The sequence below is a fragment of the Emys orbicularis genome, chromosome 10, assembly GCF_028017835.1.
Source record: "Emys orbicularis isolate rEmyOrb1 chromosome 10, rEmyOrb1.hap1, whole genome shotgun sequence".
Classification (NCBI taxonomy): domain Eukaryota; kingdom Metazoa; phylum Chordata; order Testudines; family Emydidae; genus Emys; species Emys orbicularis.
Window position 1 is genome coordinate 55,397,852 of NC_088692.1, and position 17,494 is coordinate 55,415,345.

The window sequence follows — 17,494 nt, forward strand, 5'->3', positions numbered from 1 at the left end:
CTACAGGGCTCCAGGGATGTGACAGAGGCTATGGGTGCCAGGTGCACACTGTGCAGGGGGCTCGTGTAGGGATGTGGCAGAGGGCATGGCACAGCGGGGGCTAGGGGCACACTACATGGGGCATATGGCGGGGTGCCAGGTGCACACTGTGCAGTGGGGATGTGGCAAAGGGCAGGGCACACTACATGGGGCATATGGCGGGGTGCCAGGTGCACACTGTGCAGGGGGCTCATGTGGGGATGTGGCAAAGGGCAGGGCACACTACATGGGGCATATGGCGGGGTGCCAGGTGCACACTGTGCAGGGGGCTCATGTGGGGATGTGGCAAAGGGCAGGGCACACTACATGGGGCATATGGTGGGGTGCCAGGTGCAAACTGTGCAGGGGGTTCGTGTGGGGATGTGGCAGAGGGCATGGCACAGCAGGGGGCCAAGGCACACTACATGGGGCATATGGCGGGGTGCCAGGTGCACACTGTGCAGGAGGCTCATGCGGGGATGTGGCAGAGGGCATGGCACAGCAGGGGGCCAGGGCACACTACATGGGGCATATGGCGGGGTGCCAGGTGCACACTGTGCAGAGGGTGTGGGGGGATGTGGTGACTGTGGGGTGCATGGCACAGCGGGAAACAAGCCGCACGTTGCGCTATGCCGCTCGGCTCGTGGGGGTGTGTCGGGGAGCATGTGGAGGCTGGGCGCAGCCTCGGTCGCTGCTACGTGCGGTCCCGCCCGGGAGGCTCAGCCCCGACGCAGAAAGGGTGGGACTGCAGGAGCCGCCCCGCCCCCCGGACTCGGGCAGAGGGAAAGCCGCGACCGGGTCTCGCGAGAGTTGGGCGATAGCCCTGCGAGATTCCCGCCGCCTCCCTCCCACGTCATGTTTTCTCTTTGACAAGCTGCCGCCGCTGCGGAAAGACCGCGGCTCTGGGCCGAGACCTGCCACCTCCGGACCCCGACCAGCTGCCGCTCCGCCTGGACCCTGGTAACTGACTCCCTCCGCCCCTGTGTGCGAGCGCCGCGCGTCCCCGCCTCGGCGCGTCCCCAGCCGGCAGCGGCGGGATAGGGAGGCCCGAACCAGGCGAGCCGGGCTGGGAGGGTCTGGGCTCTCAGCGCCGCTTCCGCGGCAGGGTTCAAAGCCCAACTGACTGCCGCCCCCTGGTCCGGAGGGGGCGGGGGCTGCGCCCCTATGGCGCTGTGGGGGGCGGGAGCTGAGCCCCCTATGGCGCAGGGGGGTGGGGGCAGAAGGGTTAAGCTGTATATAGGGGTGGAGTGAAGAGCAGAAAATGAAGCTAAGCCAGATATTCCCCCCTTCCGCTCCCCAGTTCCTGGGGCTCAGGGAAGGTAGTTTCCCCTTCAGGACTAGAAGTCTCGTCAAGTCTCTTCTTTTAGACAGTATTAAATATAAGGTACCTTTTTGCTGTATGTTGGGATGAGATCCACAACTCCTCTAAGTCTGCACTGCTGCCCCGCCGCCCCCACCTCATGGTAGCTCTGAACTGATTGTAGCATGTGCATTGCCTGTCATTTCCTTGTATTTAATTCTGTGTTCTGGGCTGCTCTGGCTGTTGTCATAAAATGAAGGCAGAAATTAATCGTGTAGATTTTTGTCAATGACTTGTACGACCTTAAGTGTTGTACTCATCTCCCGACCTCTTGTCTAAGTTGCATAGCACCCTGTGGCTTGTTGGCTGGCTCCCAACTGCAGTAGAGAGAAAGTATCCACATACTTTCATTTCCAAATTATTTTTTTCATGACCTTAGTTGAATGGTGCCCTAATGGCTCACTTTGGCCTGCACGCAGCTTTTCCTATGTTCTCTAAATAGGCTGCTTTTCTGGTGTGTTCTAGACATATTTGTCCTCATCTTGCACCCCACTTAGGGGGGAGCAGGGTGTTGAGGTGTAGAGCCTCCTTATCCCTGTTGGACCTGTTCTTTCGTGTGTTGATATAACGTACCTGAGCAGGTTGTCCTTTGCTGGACTGCGTAACTCATGAGTAGGGATATGATTTTGTCATATAAATTTTGATTAAATTTCATAGTAGAGGTGCAGGGGGAAAAAATCAAGGAAAGGATGGAGATTGGGGGGCTGGAGAGAAGACCCTGACCTTCACCCTACAGAGGCATCTCCTGTATTGCCAGGCTGGGCCAGGTTTCCCTCCTCTGGATGTCCCAATTGTTTGCACCGTTTATCCTTGAATCCAGTAGCTGTGGAGTTTACCAATCAATAGCAAGGGTTACTCAGTGCCTGGGAACTTGCCCAGTGTAACCTCTGGTCATAACTGCCTCTTGTGATTGACCTTCTCATTAAACCAGTTTAAATGCCTCTATGTGGCTATAGTAGAATTCCCTGTTTGAAGGTTGGAAATGATTTACTGAATTTGCAAAGAGCCTACAGTGCATGAGTTTTTTTTTAAATAGTAGTGATAGGATACATTGTGAAGATCTTTCATCCTGAAGGATCTCAGTTCTTTAGGATTCTATCTCTATATCATGTAAGTTAGTGTATAAACTTAGTTGTAGTACGGAATATTTGAGGCTGGAAATGCAAAAGTTAAGGTTCATAGTAACCTTAACTTGTCTACATTGTACAAACAGTACCTAATCTACCTCTCAAATACACATGTTCCACACTAAAGTGAATAGGAATAGTGCATATAGGAGGACAGAACTGGGACCCACTGGATCTTAAAGTACAATTAATTACTATTCTAAAATACTGTATAGGTGTAATGTAGGTGAGTAATGATTGCTATGAAAATCGTATCTTTACTGCCTGACTCTTGAGCTGTTTAAAAGTGTGACTGACATTAGCTTATGTTTTCATGCATTTCGGTTTTTAGAAGGAGGAAAGAGAAAGGAGACTATCTACTGTTTTCTCTGCATACTACCGTACCTGGAAAGCTTTTGACTACACAGTTGTAGAACCCCACAATGAAACTGGCACCAAAGCGTACAATTCTAAACTTAGTAGCAGTTTCATGCTGCACATGAATATTAATTTTTAAACAATTATAACTGATAGTTTATGTCAATCACTCTTATGTAACTTAAAATTAAAGAAAACCTCTTAGCTTTCGGATAATGGATGGAAAGTTTCAGCATAAAAGAACCTTTTTTTTGTTAGAAAACTCTCAACAGGACTTGAAAATTGATGACTCCACTAAGTCCAGGCTGATAAAAGATAAGGGGGTGGGAGGAACCAGTGAATTGTAGTGTGTCTGATTTGATTAAAAGACCAGTTCCCCCGCCTCCAGCTGCTGGGTAGAGCAAGGGTAGTACAATTCTTACCACGGTTTTGTCCTGGGACCCTGCTTAGGGGCTTCATCTTTTGTGTCGGCTTCTGGTTAGTATGTGTCTGATAAACTTGAAGCCCTTTCTAGTTGTTGGCAGGGAACCCCTTGCTTCCCTTCCCCCAGACTTGGTGTGTGTATGTATATGGCTGGTGTCTCTGCTACTAAACTCTTCTCCCATTCTTCTTGCTGCTACCTTTGGATTTCTGCTACTCCTTTCTGAGTTTCTGTTCTTTGGGTAGCTCCACTACTTTTAGCTTTTCCCAAAAGCAGCAGATTACTTTGAGCTCACTTCCTCCAGTTTTCTATGGGTGGATGGGTTTTTCAAGCCTTGGTTATGAGCAGGTGAAAACGAGATTGTGTGGGATGGGGTTTAATATATTAATGATTTGTAAAATAGGAGTGAACTTGAAGATGACACCAAGTTATTTAGGTTAGTCAAGACTAAAGAACTCGAGAGGGACCTAGAAAACTTAGGTGATGAGCCTCGTGAAGGCAGATGAAATCTTACATTGGTAAGTAGAAGGAATATCTTGAATCGGGATGTCAATAATTCATCCAATATGTACTGGTCTGTGGACTAAACCTACTAGCCACTGTGAAAAATACTTGGCATTATGCCTTAAGGATACACCCCCTGCAATTTAAACAAATAAAGAACTCTGTGTAAGTCTGAAAACTTGTCTTTCTTACCAAAAGAAGTTGGTCCAATGAAGATATTACCTCACTCATCTTGTATCTCTAATATGATCAATATGGCTACAACAATAGTGCATACAAATAAAACAATTGTATATTATCATTAGGGCTGTCAAGCGATTAAAAAAATTAATCATGATTAATGGCACTGTAAAACAATAGAATCCCATTTATTTAAATATTTTTGGACGTTTTCTACCTTTTCAAATATATTTCAATTACAACACAGAATACAAACTGTACAGTGCTCACTTTATATTTATTTTTGCTTACAAGTATTTGCACTGTAAAAATACAAAAGAAACAGTATTTTTCAATTCACCTAATACAAGCACTGTAAAAAAAAGTTGAATTTACAAATGTAGAATTATGTACCAAAAAAACTGCATTCAAAAATAAAACAATGTAAAATTTTAGAGCCTGCATGTCCACTCAGTCCTACTTCTTGTTCAGCCAATTGCTCGGACAAACCAGTTTGGTAACATTTGCAGGAGATAATGCTGCCCGCTTCTTGTTTACAACGTCACCTGAAAGTGAGAACTGGCGTTCTCATGGCACCGTAGTAGCTGGCGTTGCAAGATATTTATGTGCTAAAGATTTGTATGTCCCTTCATGCTTCAACCACCATTCCAGGGGACGTGCATCCATGCTGATGATGGGTTCTGCTAGATAATGATCCAAAGCAGTGCGGATTGGTGCATGTTCATTTTCATTATATGAGTCAGATGCCACTAGCAGAAGGTTGAGTTTGTTTTTGGATGGTTCGGGTTCTGTAGTTTCCGCATCCAAGTGTTGCTCTTTTAAGACTTCTGAAAGTACGCTCCACACCTTGTCCCTCTCAGATTTTGGAAGGAACTTCAGATTCTTAAACCTTGGGTCAAGTGCTGTAGCTGTCTTTAGAAATCTCACATTGGTACCGTCTTTGTGTTTTGTCAAATCTGCAGTGAAAGTGTTCTTAAAAATGAACAAAATGTGATGAGTCATCATCCGAGACTATAACATGAAATATGTGGCAGAATGTGGGTAAAACAGAGCAGGGGACATACAATTCTCCCCCAAGGAGTTCAGTCACAAATTTAGTGCATGCGTTATTTTTTTAACGAGCGTCATCAGCATGGAAGCACGTCTTCTGGAATGGTGGCCGAAGCATGCAGGGGCATATGAATGTTCAGCATATCTGGCACATAAATACCTTCCAATGCCGGCTACAAAAGTGCCATGCAAATGCCTGTTCTCACTTTCGGGTGACATTGTAAATAAGAAGAGGGCAGCTTTATCTCCGGTAAATGTAAACAAACTTGTTTGTTTTAGCGATTGACTGAACAAAAAGTAGGTCTGAGTAAACTTGTAGGTCTTGAAGTTTTACATTATTTTGTTTTTGAGTGCAGTTATGTAACAAACAAAAAAAAATACATTTGTAAGTTGCACTTTCATGACAGAGATTGCACAACAGTACTTGTATGAGGTGAATTGAAAAATACTGTTTCTTTTGTTTATCATTTTTACAGTGCAGATATTTGTAATAAAAAATAATATACATTTTGATTTCAATTACAACACAGAATATAATACATATGAAAATGTAGAAAAACATCAAAAATATTGAATAAATTTCAGTTGGTATTCTATTGTTTAACAGTGCGATTAAAACTGCGATTAAATTTTTTAATTGCGATTAATTTTTTTGAGTTAATCGCGTGAGTTAACTGCGATTAATCGACAGCCCTAATGATCACATATTCAGTTATAACATTATCAACTTCGTCTCCTCTTTGAATCTTTCTTCTTCTCTCCCATAATTTCTCTGCTGTACTAATCTTTTCTAACATTTTGGAATCAATTGCTCCCTCTTTTTGCCCATCTACTTACCCCTCCAGACTCCCATTACCCCACATTTTACCAGACAACTAATATAGAACTAAAAATATTAGGTAATGATAAGAAAAATGTTGAGAGCAATGCCTGGGAGAGAAGCCAGAACCCCAGCAACTGGTAGCAGGTGGGAATTTACTAGGGCAGTGGTTCTCAACCAGGGTACGGGTACCCCTGGAGATACGCAGAGATCTTTCAGGGGGTACATCAACTCATCTAGATATTTGCCTAATTTTACAACAGGCTACATAAAAAGCACTAGCGAAGTCAGTACAAACACAAATTTCATACAGACAATTACTTGTTTATACTGTTCTATATACCATACACTGAAATGTAAGTAAAATATTTATATTCCAATTGATTTATTTTATAATAGGGTAAAAATGAGAAAGTAAGCAATTTTTTTCAGTAATAGTGTGCTGTGACACTTCTGTATTTTTGTGTGATTTTTTTGTAAGTAAGTAATTTTTAAATTAGCTGTAACTTGGGATCCGCAAGACAAATCAGATTCCTGAAAGGGGTACAGTAGTCTGGAAAGGTTGAGATCCACTGTATTAGGGTACTGTCCCTTTTTGAGCTGAGTCCCCTCTTTGAGTTATGCCCCCCAATCTAGACAAAAATAGACACATGCAAAAGTGTGCTTGATAGCCTATTTATAAACTCAACAGAGACCTTAACAGAATTTTAATAAAATTACGTACACTTGTAAGTTTTAAATACACAGATACAAGGGTGGATAAAAATCAATGATTTTTTTAAAACCAAAAAAAATTTAGATTTTTTTTTTTGATAAAATGCTTTTTGAGGAAAAAACCTAACTAAAGGTAGTTTTAATTAAGATACATTATAGCTCAAAGATATCTCATCATGGAATAGGGATTATAAATTCTAAATCTATAGTATGAGACAATATATTCATGTAATGTTTAAGAAAAGTTTTGTAAATGAGTTCCAATAGTTCATGGATTAGGGACCCAATCTTACGGGGCTCCAGGGGCTTCTGTATAGATTTAGGTTAATCTTTCTATCTACCCAATGGGATTCAGTGCTCAGTCTAGAAGATACCATCAGAGATGCTTAGTTTTGCAGTTCTCAAACTGTGGATTTGTGTCTCCAGAGATAACATGCTTGTTAACAGCAAAAATGTTTTTAAATAAATAAATAATATATAGCAGTGAGAAATAACAGACCTCAACCCTATTGTCCCTCTGCAAATTTGTGTACACTGAGTCAATCCCTTACCTCTCTCTAAAAGTGCAAAGTTTCAAAACATTCAATGACTAGAAGATTGTTAGGGGCGGAATAGATCTGGACAAGAAGAAGTCTGGAGATAAATGTGAGAAGGGAGGGACAGGCAGTAGAAACAAAAGTGAAACTGTTTGAGCAGCATATTCCAGAAGTCTTGAGGTCTTTCTGAGTATAGGCTTCATTGATTTGAGATCTACCATACCATTCTCTCACTAGAAGGAAAAACCTATAATGGCAGCAGGCCGTAAAAGAGACCCAGTTTGGGAATATTTTAATGAAGTTCCTTTACCTGTGGGTAAGACAGAAATGTGTGCAAAATGCAAACAGTGCAACAAAGAAATGCAAGGCCTGGTTGTCCAAATGAAACAACGTCATGAGAAGTGTTTCTTCTCAGGAGGAAGCTGTGTTGAAGTTGATGAAAGGAACATGTCTGAACATGCAGGATCTTCAGGTTGGTAAACTTTTTTTTATTCATACTTCTTCTGCCTGTCTTCCTTCTGGACTATTCTTGAATTCTCATGTTTGAGCAAAAAATATAGTTGTTACTCTATGGTACTATCATTTTAGATGCAGTTGTGATTAAAAAATAAATAGCTGAAATAGGCAGATCTTACTTTTACAATTTCACCTTCAAAGTAGTACTGAGTGTCAGTGAATGCAATGAGTAATACTAAATGAGCAGTATGGTAATAATAATTAAATAACAGCACTGACTTATTTTGTTTAGGAGAATCCATCCTCGACATACAGGATTCTGAAGACTATCCACCCTCAATACACAGGATTCTGAAGACTATCCACTTTCAAGATCACCATCATTTTCTATAGTTTGAGTTATCTGCCAATGATAGATTTTCAGTCACATCATATATGTCACATAGCCACAGTACATCACCTGTAGCAAAAAGGGAAAAAAAACATTTCCATCATCCAGAAACAACCATAGATAAGTTTGTGATAAGAACCAGCAGATTACAAAAAGAGGTAATTGATTAAAAAATTGCTTCGTTTGTTTATGCAACAAACTCTCCTTTCCGTATGATTGAGAACCTACACTTCATTAACATGGTTCAGTCATTAAGACCAGGATACAGTCCACCCAACAGAGCAGAAGTCGCAGGCAAATTGCTGGATAAAGTGTTGTCAAAAGGTCTAGAGGGTGAAATTGTTAACCTGAGTCTTGATGGGTGGAGCAATGTCCACAATGATCCTGTTGTATGTGCTTGTGTGACAACAGAAGAAGGGAATGGCTTCCTTACAGAAACAATTGATACATTAGGAAATGCACATACCACAGAATACTTACAAGAAGTAGCAGTAAAAGCTATAACAAACTATGAAAAAAAATTCAAATGTCTAGTACGCAGTTTGGTCACAGACAATGCTGCAAATGTATCCAAGATGAGAAGAAATTTAGAAGAGGGTGAAGAGAGTCCCAAGCTAATAACATATGGTTGCAGTGCTCATTTGATATACCTCCTAGCCAAAGACTTCAGAAATAAAGGCTAATGTTGTTGAAATTGCAAAATACTTCCGTAACAACCACTTTGCAGCAGCTGCTCTGAAAAAAGTGGGAAGAACCAAGCTAACTCTCCCACAAGACGTGCAATGGAACTCAGTAGTGGACTGTTTTGAGCACTATATCAAGAACTGGCCCAATCTGATGGCAGTTTGCGAACAAAATCGTGAAAAAATAGATGGAACTGTCATAGTCAAAGTTCTCAACATTGGGCTTAAGAGAAATGTTGAACACATGCTGAGTACCCTGAAGCCTATTTCTGTAGCCTTGAGCAAAATGCAGGAAAATAGCTGTTTTATTGCTGATGCTGTTGAAATTTGGAAGGAACTGAATAACATCTTAAAAAGAGAAATATGCAATGACAGAGTTAAATTACAAACATTAAAAAAACGAATGGGACAAGCACTATCTCCAGCTCATTTTCTTCAAATATTCTCAGTACTCGGTACCAGGGTCAAACCTTAAATCTGAAGAAGAGGAGTTGGCTATGACATGGACATCCAGCAATCATCCCTCCTACATTGCTAATGAGTTCAATGTAATCAAAGTGGCCCATTTCAACCAGTTGACAAGAAGGTGTGAGTATCAGCAGGGGGAAATCAGTTTGATTACATTGAACTCATTAGCACTACAAAAGTCATTTTCCTCCCTTCTTGACAACTATTGAGAATAGCCCACTTCCACCTTAATTGAATTGGCTAGTTAGCACTGACCCTCCACTGATGGGCAACTCCCATCTTCTCATGTGCTGAGTATTTATACCTGCCTCTGTATTTTCCACTCCATGCATCTGATGAAGTGGGTTTTAGCCCAGAAAAGCTTATGCCCAAATAAATTCCTTAGTCTCTAAGGTGCCACAAGGACTCCTCGTTGTTTTTGCTGATACAGACTAACACGGCTACCACTCTGAAAGGGTGGGACAAGGTCCATGCTTCAGCTACAAAAGGTTGGAAAATCCAGTCATTCAGGGGTGCATTTCCTTTGGGAAAATATCCAAACTGGCTCTGAGACAAGTCAAGTGATTCTTGATTGGGTTCTCAACACTCAATAGTTCAGATACTGTTTAGTCCGTAGTGTCAGTTAACAATGGGAATGGAACGCTTAAACCAGTTTCAATCTTTGTTTTCCAGTGAATGTTTCTCTTGAATGCCGATATCTTGTTGTGCAGGTCAAAAATAGTACTTTCCGCTCCTTGCAATGAGACATCTAGAGAATTCAGTTTGTCAGAAATATCAGCAAGGTAAACCAAAAACACAAGACAGTTGGGATCATACAGTGTCTGTATTGCTAAAATTCAAATCCACTAGAAAAAATCAAACTTCGTTTCACAGTTCATAAACATGTTGCAACACTTTCCATCTGGATAGACACCTGACTTCAATGTGAAACAAAAAAGCATCATGCTCCACTCTCATTTTTGCGCAAAACATTGCAAAGAGACCGTGCATTTGTGGGCTGTGTTTTGATAAAGTTCACAATTTTAATAGCAGAACTCAGAACATCAGTAAGTTCCTGATCCATGTTTCGAGTTGCAAGAGCTTAGTGGTGTACCATACAATGAGTCCATGTATATGTGGAGCAATTTCAAACACTTGGGCTTTCAAGCCTGCCCTACCTCCAGACATAGAAGAGGTCCATCCGTACAGATTCCGACGCAGGCTTCCTACTTCAACTCATGAGAAATTAACATTTTAAATTACTTTCTAACAGTTCAGATACAGTTGCACACATCTTAATTGGCTTGCAGAACAAAAAATCTTCCAATATTTGCTTCATTAAACTGGATTGCAATCAAGAGATCAGCTGTATGTTGATATTTTCTGACATGTCAGAGATTCGGTGGCTGACAGTTGTCTGACAGTGGGATCATTTTTAACTTTTCTGCCACACTGTCACCGAGCAGTGACCTGCAAATGTCAATTGCTCCTCCCAGTTGTGTAAGGTTTTAATTTTTGAGAATGTGGTACACAACTTGACATGCTTTTTAACACACTTGCAAGGTGGATACCATATTTTTTTCATTGTGTGTGTGTTTGTTTAATTTCTTGTAGCTTTTGTTAAAAAAAATCTCTGGTCTTTCCTACCAGATCACCATGGTTTGTTTCTAAATGGCATCTTAATTTTGGTGGCTTCAGGCTATCATTTGCTAAAGTTACTGTACACACTACACATTGAGGCCTAGTTTTTCCATTAACTGCAATGGAAGTGGAAACCAAAATCCAAATATGCTTCATTATATTTTCTTGTTTTTGCAGTTTTTTTTCTTGGTAATGACTGTTTCAGGTTCTGCCTTTCGTTTCAGAACACTACTGTCTTTTGGCAATATATACCGATCCATTTTTCACCACATGATATGAAAAAATATCAAACTCACCAGCGGAATAAGCACTGCAGAACTGCTTGTTGTTATATCATACTCTGTCGTTACATTAAACCAGAAGGTTGGAAAGATGATAGTTGCTATTGAAATAATGGTCTTTTATAATGAAATTCATTATAACACTCTCCTGTGTACTGTGCCAACAGCCTTGTATCTGCCAAAAAAGTCGATCTGATGAAATCAGTTGCAAAACACTTTCTCCATGCTATTTCAATGTAATTTTCAGTGTCATGTTCTTATTATGTAATAATCATAAAAAATACCTTGCGCATTGTGCCCCCCTAATGTTCCTCCACACACCTTCAGGGAGGCGTGCCCCACGGTTGAAAACCTCTGTTGCAGGTACTATTTTAGATGTCTTAGAACTGGTGTGGTTAAACAATGCCTATCACTTAATTATATCAATGTAGTTAAAACAGTACAACCTCCCTCCCACTTCCCAGTGTGGATGCAGTTATATTGGTGTCAAGGTTTGTTAGACTGACATAGCTTATTCCCCTTCCTGTATGTGAACAAAGGCTTGTCCACATGGGAAAGCTGCCTTTTTTTTTTTTTTTCTGTATAAGTTTGTGTCCACACAAGATGTTTAAAATTTACCTGTCATCTTATCTTATCTTTATTCTGCTTTGCAAGTGACAGAACTGTTTTTGAATGAGTTATGCTGGTATAAGGTTCGTGTGGACGCATCCCTATTTTGGATTAACTATATACTTCTGGCAGTTCTGCCCCTGCTCTACCACGGGACGTTGCTTCACATCTGGATCAGTGTCTTTGTTTACATGTGTGCTTTTTGCTGTGCCGCAATCACCTTGACTGGATGTTGCCTTTCTGTTTAAATGTTGACACACTAGGGTTTTCCCCTTTTGAGATTCCAGTTTATGGTGAGTTCACACCCCCAGAATCACATACTCATTATAGTCAGGCCCGTGCCTCTCCATGGTCCTGTTGGGAGGGTCTGGGCTTCCTTGCCCTTTTTAGGAGAGGGGCATGTCCAGTTGTATCTTAACAGCAGTCACCAGAATATCAAGAGAGGAGTGGCTATTTGAACAACTGTGGGAGAAGGGTCAGTCCTGGGACAAGTCCCAAAGCAAAGGAACTTTAGCAGAATTCTAAAAAGTCAGACCAAAACAACATCTCCAGTAATGCTCTCACTACCTCCACCTATTCTGAGGAACTGGACTAGATTTTTGCAACGGTGGGCGCAACCAAACCTCGGCATGGTGTTCTGGACAGTCTGGTCACAGCACCAGAAGGCCACGTTATGAAATCATGGATCCCAATTGGGAGATTTCCCCTGATAGCCAAGACCTCTCTAGCATACCAAACCCAGAAGCAGCGACAGTGCCAGAGATGTCTCCCAAAACTCAGGCAGAAAGACAGCCTGAAAGTGCTGTGGAGGGGACTTCTTCTAGTAAGTAGTAGTTGCTGTATTACAATACAACTATATGGGAGAACTAAACAACTTTTGTTCTGGGTACTGGCTGGCCACTATCTTGCTGGGTGAGCTCCACTTGCTTGGCTTTTATTCTTCCATCCTGCATGCTCAAAATGACATCTGTGCCAGAGACTTTAAGATCAAAAGTATTGTTTTTCTGAAATATCAAATCTCACACCCACTGGCTGAATGTGGTGACATTCCAGATGGCAGTGGCCACATGCTCTACACATTTAGGGGAACTCTCATGTTGGTAGTCCACCATTGCAGCTCCACGTGAGATCTGTACAGATCTCACCTGGAAGTAGCTTTCTGCCACCACTGCTGGTTATCTCAGTTCTGCATCACTGTCCAGTCACAGCACTCAGTGCTATTTGGCTGAGCCCTGACACAGTGTTCCAGTGAGTGAAGCTGTTCCAGGAAAATGTCATGCAGAAATAACTGTTCTTTCATCCTACTTCTCCTTTAGCAGTTTCCTTGCGATGTTACTGTGGCTGTCTCTTAACTCCTCCATAGCAATCCAGCTGTGTAACTGCCAATATATTCAGAGCAGCCTGTTCATATTAATGACTATCAGGATCGTGGCATCCAGGAGCTTGAAAATAGTGCTGGCTTGCAAAAGCCAGATGAATTATTGGATGACATGAGGAATCATGGGGGTCAAACAGAGTCCCCAATCCTGGAATTCCAGCAGGTTCTTGTAGATATCCCAAAATGAACAATGAGAAAAATCCCAGAATGCATAGATCCTGATGGTGGAACATTACATCATGGGATATCTACCCAGAATGCTGTGTACGTATTTCAGAAAAATGCAGAGTTGTGTCAACTCAGTGATTCAACAGGGAAGTAGCTTATGCTGGCCTAAACAAAGCACTCTTTTGTGATAGTAATACCTGTATTGTTAAAGTGGAAAAACACATACCTATGTATACAGCCCCTAAGCGATACTGGTATAAGGCATCTTTTATGCTGATGTAACTAGGTCCATGCTGGGGGGGATTGTACTGGTAGAACTATTTTGGTTTTAAAAAAAATCACATCCCTAATCAAAATAGTCATCATGGTACAAAATCTGTGTGTGGACCAGACTTTAGATCCCCAGCCCCTTTCCCTTTTGGAAGGTGGGAGAAGCAGCATTTGCTTTACTTCCCCCCCACTTCAGATCTCTGGACTGCTGGAAGTGTAGATCACACTGTTCTGTCCTTCCTCCTTTCTCATCCTCCTGGCTGCTGCAGGAGGATGTCTTTTTTGTTGCTCTATACCTTTTCCAGTCTGTTTTTAAATCTGCTCCTAGTTTTAGCAACAAGAATCAGTGTGAAATTGACCTGGTTCTTGTTATTTTCACTGCTGCTACCTTGGTTCTGAAGGACAGCATAAAAAACAGATATGATTATTCAGTTTTCACATTGCTGCAGCTTGGCAAAGCTATGAGGAGCAGTGACAGTCCTGGAGCTGTCTGAAGAGTATGAAAAATAGTATTAATCAGTTTACTCTTGGTTCACATTTGGAAACTTTATTTTAAGAAAGTTTTTTAATGAAAGCATAGGCCTTAGAGAGATGTGAGAAGTGCAACTTTTCTATGTAGACATGGCCTTAGATTTTACACAAATTTTTGACACTTGTAAGGGAAAGATTGCTGCTACTCAAGGGCGAGTTGGAGGATGAATTCTTCAATAACTGATTTGAACTAATCAAACATGTTGTTGGGTTCTGTACTAACAACCATTCAGGAAAAAGACCTAGGTGTCATTCTGGATAGCTAACTACAAACATCTGCTCAAAAATAAGAAATCAGTCAATTAATAATGGCTTGTTGGAGGGGTATATGGATATGTCACACACTGCAGTTTTTTTATAGATAACTATGTAACAAATTCCATAACTGATCATATCCGTGTCCTCTGTCATCTTAGATTGAAAATCCTTGGAGCAGGGACTGCATAACTTTCCATATTACCACAGGGGAGGACCGAATTCTGATTGGGGGCATTTATGCAGTACTGCAGTTTAAAAGCCTAATATGTAATTAGGTAGTATAAAAAGTAGGATAGAAAATAGCTTTGAAAATATTATACCATCATAAAAACCACTGCTCAGTCTCACTGGAATACTGCATTCAGTTTTTTTATACTATCTTAAATATAACATATAGCATAAAAAGGAGCCCACAGAGGGCAACCTAAATGATCACAGGCTTGGAAAGAATTCCATATGAAGAGAATAATAAGATTTGGACTGTTTAGAGAGAGGAGATGAATAAGAGGGGACATGATTTAAATATATAAAATAATGGTGCCGAAAAAGTAAATGGTGTGCTGTAAAGTAAAACTGATGAAAGGAGCTACTTACAACATAACTAGCTGATGGAACTTGTTGCCACAAGATAGCAATTAGTCCAAGAATTTAGTAAAATCCTAGATAAGGCATAGACACTCATTGGATAATGGGATCATCCGTGGTTATGCTAGTTTAAGGTAAAGATATTTTATAAGGAATATAATCTCATGCTTCAGGGCATAAGACAACTATTGACTGAGGTGGGGGTTCAGGAAGAAATTTTCCTTTTGGGCAGGTTATTCCATAATTGTTCCCTTTAAGGGTTCTTGCACCTTCTTCTTACCTGTCAGGTACTGGCCATTGTCAGACATATTAGATTAAATGGATAACTGGCGTGATCCAATATGGCAGTCTTTTATTTCACTATCATTAGATGTTACTGTTGTATGAAAAAGCTCCTCCAAACCCTGTTAATGTATTAAGATTGTAAAAATCAGTGGGGGAAAATGTTAAAATTTGGGTTTCTATTAAAGCATTTATGTAGGAATGTTAATATGATCATGTTACACATCTGTATGCTTTTGGGGACATGAAAGGTGGTAATATGTTCCTTGTTTTTTCTGATTAAATGTATATAGAAATATTATTATAGTCAGAAAAGTGACTACAATTGGCTTTTTTTGTTTTGTTTTTTTTACTCCAGAGAAACTCTCACCTTTGGGCACTTAATGTCACTGTTTGCTTTAGAGATCAAAAAGAAGCTTTTACCAACTTTTACTCCTGTTAGTACTGTAGGGTCACTACAGCTTTGGAAGAATGAGTTGGATTGTTAGTGAATCTACAGCATTAACCACATTCTGACTGCAAAATCTTTTACTCATGATGCGATAGCCAGAAAGAGCCCAGCTTGACTTTCAGGCCCCGTCTGCAAAAAATATTTCTCGCTGTTTCAGACACAAATTAAATTCTACTCTTCGCAACAATAAGAGCTGTCATGCACCCTGGCTGCTGCCTGTTTAAATAAAATGTCCTTTAAATTGCTCAGAGCATGACTAATGGACATAACACTTAAAATACTGGCAACGTGGTCTGCACTAGGACTCCTAATGTTGCCAACATTGATGGAGCTGACTTCCATAAGACAAACATAGAATTCACTTATGCATTTTTCACAGCTACTTTTCAGCATGCATAATTATGCTTTAATGTTGGTATTTCCTTCTTTGATTTTTAACTATACAGCTTTTAATGCTATTACATTAGCAGTTTTTTGCATTTTTATCAAAAATAACTTTAAATTTAGGCAGTTTTTTCTTTTTTCTTTTTCTTTTATAAATCATGTAGATGATTGTAGGCTTTGTAATTCTTATCTCACTGAGATGAGATGTTGTGGGAGGGACTCTTCTGCTTGGAAGTGTTCTGCTGGCTTACATTGATGGCAATATTTTGCAATGAAGGGGGTGGTTTTTTTTAAGGAAGGCTTAGATTTTGTAGCAATGCTGTAGAGAATCTAAAATCGCAGGATCTGCAGTTTTTCTAAATTTGTGCAATTCTACTATTTTTTTAAAGCAGTTTTTAAAAAGTTTCCCTTTATCGGGGACTCAAAATATCCTCCATATAAACTATCCCAACAGCAGCGCTGTCCTTGCTTGACCTCTGCATTGGTCAGACTGGATTAGAATGAATGTGTAGTGATGTGGGGCTTCGTTAAATTATAGCTCTGTTTAAAATCTTAGCAGTTGTCCACTGAGCATACCAGATATTCCGTCCCCAAGTCAAGCAAAGGTGCTAGTATTCAATTTATTTACTTTGGTTCCCAGCCATTGTCTTTTCACATGGTGCTGCCTTCTCCTTGTTTCCAGCTGCCAGAACAATATAAATGAAAGTAATGATGTGAAAGTATCGGTTTGCTTTTTCCCTGAACTACTCCTGTAGTTGCCACATGTATGTTATGTCATGTGGAGGAAAGGAGGTGGCTGTGTTACGAATGAGGGGAGTGTCCTGGGTAGCAACAGATGGAAGGGGAAATGGTCCACAAAGACACACTCAGAAATGTGGCCCACTCTCTGAAGACATTTGACAATCCCTGTCTTAGAAAATAGAATAAAATGAATACATTAGAATAAAATGTAAAGGTAATTAATGTTGTTCACTAGTGTTGGATCATAGGACAGCACCTGATAGCTTGCATCTACAATCTGAGAGAAGCAAAATACCTAGGTTGAGCCACAGGAAGCCAGGGAGGGGAAGTTAAGGAACAGCTCCTGTTATGTCTTCATCTCACTCCCTTGCCGCTTCTAATCTAGTCACATCAGGGCTTCTCTCTTTCCACCCACCCCATGTTCAGCTCTGGGTCAGGGCAAGTGGTGCTTCAAGGGTCTCTGGAGCCGATATCTCAGTTTCTAGGAGCAGCAGCACCTGTCCTCAACAAAATGGTGCCAAAACAAACTCCATTATCCTTTGTGGCCACAGAAGATTGTGGGATATGGGAGTTACAGAATGACACTCCCCCCCTCAAAAAAATTTGTTGGTTGCAATCTCAAAAAGATTGAGAATCCCTGGTTACAAATTTATATCTAATTTATCAAGTTGAAAGCATCACTAGATTACAGTCTTGTAGTTATGGCCTTTTGTGTCAGATGAGGAATAGCCTTTTATTTTAGGGCTTGTCTGCATGGCGAAATTCATTGGTATAATTATATTGCTGTAGTTTCACAGGTATAATTCCGTGTGGATACTCAGATTCCTGAATAAGACTGTCTTTTTCTGGTT

At 40.9% G+C, this 17,494-nt stretch overlaps 1 protein-coding gene across 1 annotated transcript in view; it reads left to right on the forward strand.

Moving 5' to 3' along the window:
- Window positions 1–851: 851 nt before the first annotated feature.
- The window catches only part of HERC1 (HECT and RLD domain containing E3 ubiquitin protein ligase family member 1), a 210,280-nt gene continuing 193,637 nt past the window's right edge, over window positions 852–17,494 (forward strand). Inside the window, exon 1 of the mRNA XM_065411752.1 lies at window positions 852–978. The gene's annotated coding sequence lies outside the window, so the exon portion shown is untranslated. The remainder of the gene's footprint in view (window positions 979–17,494) is intronic.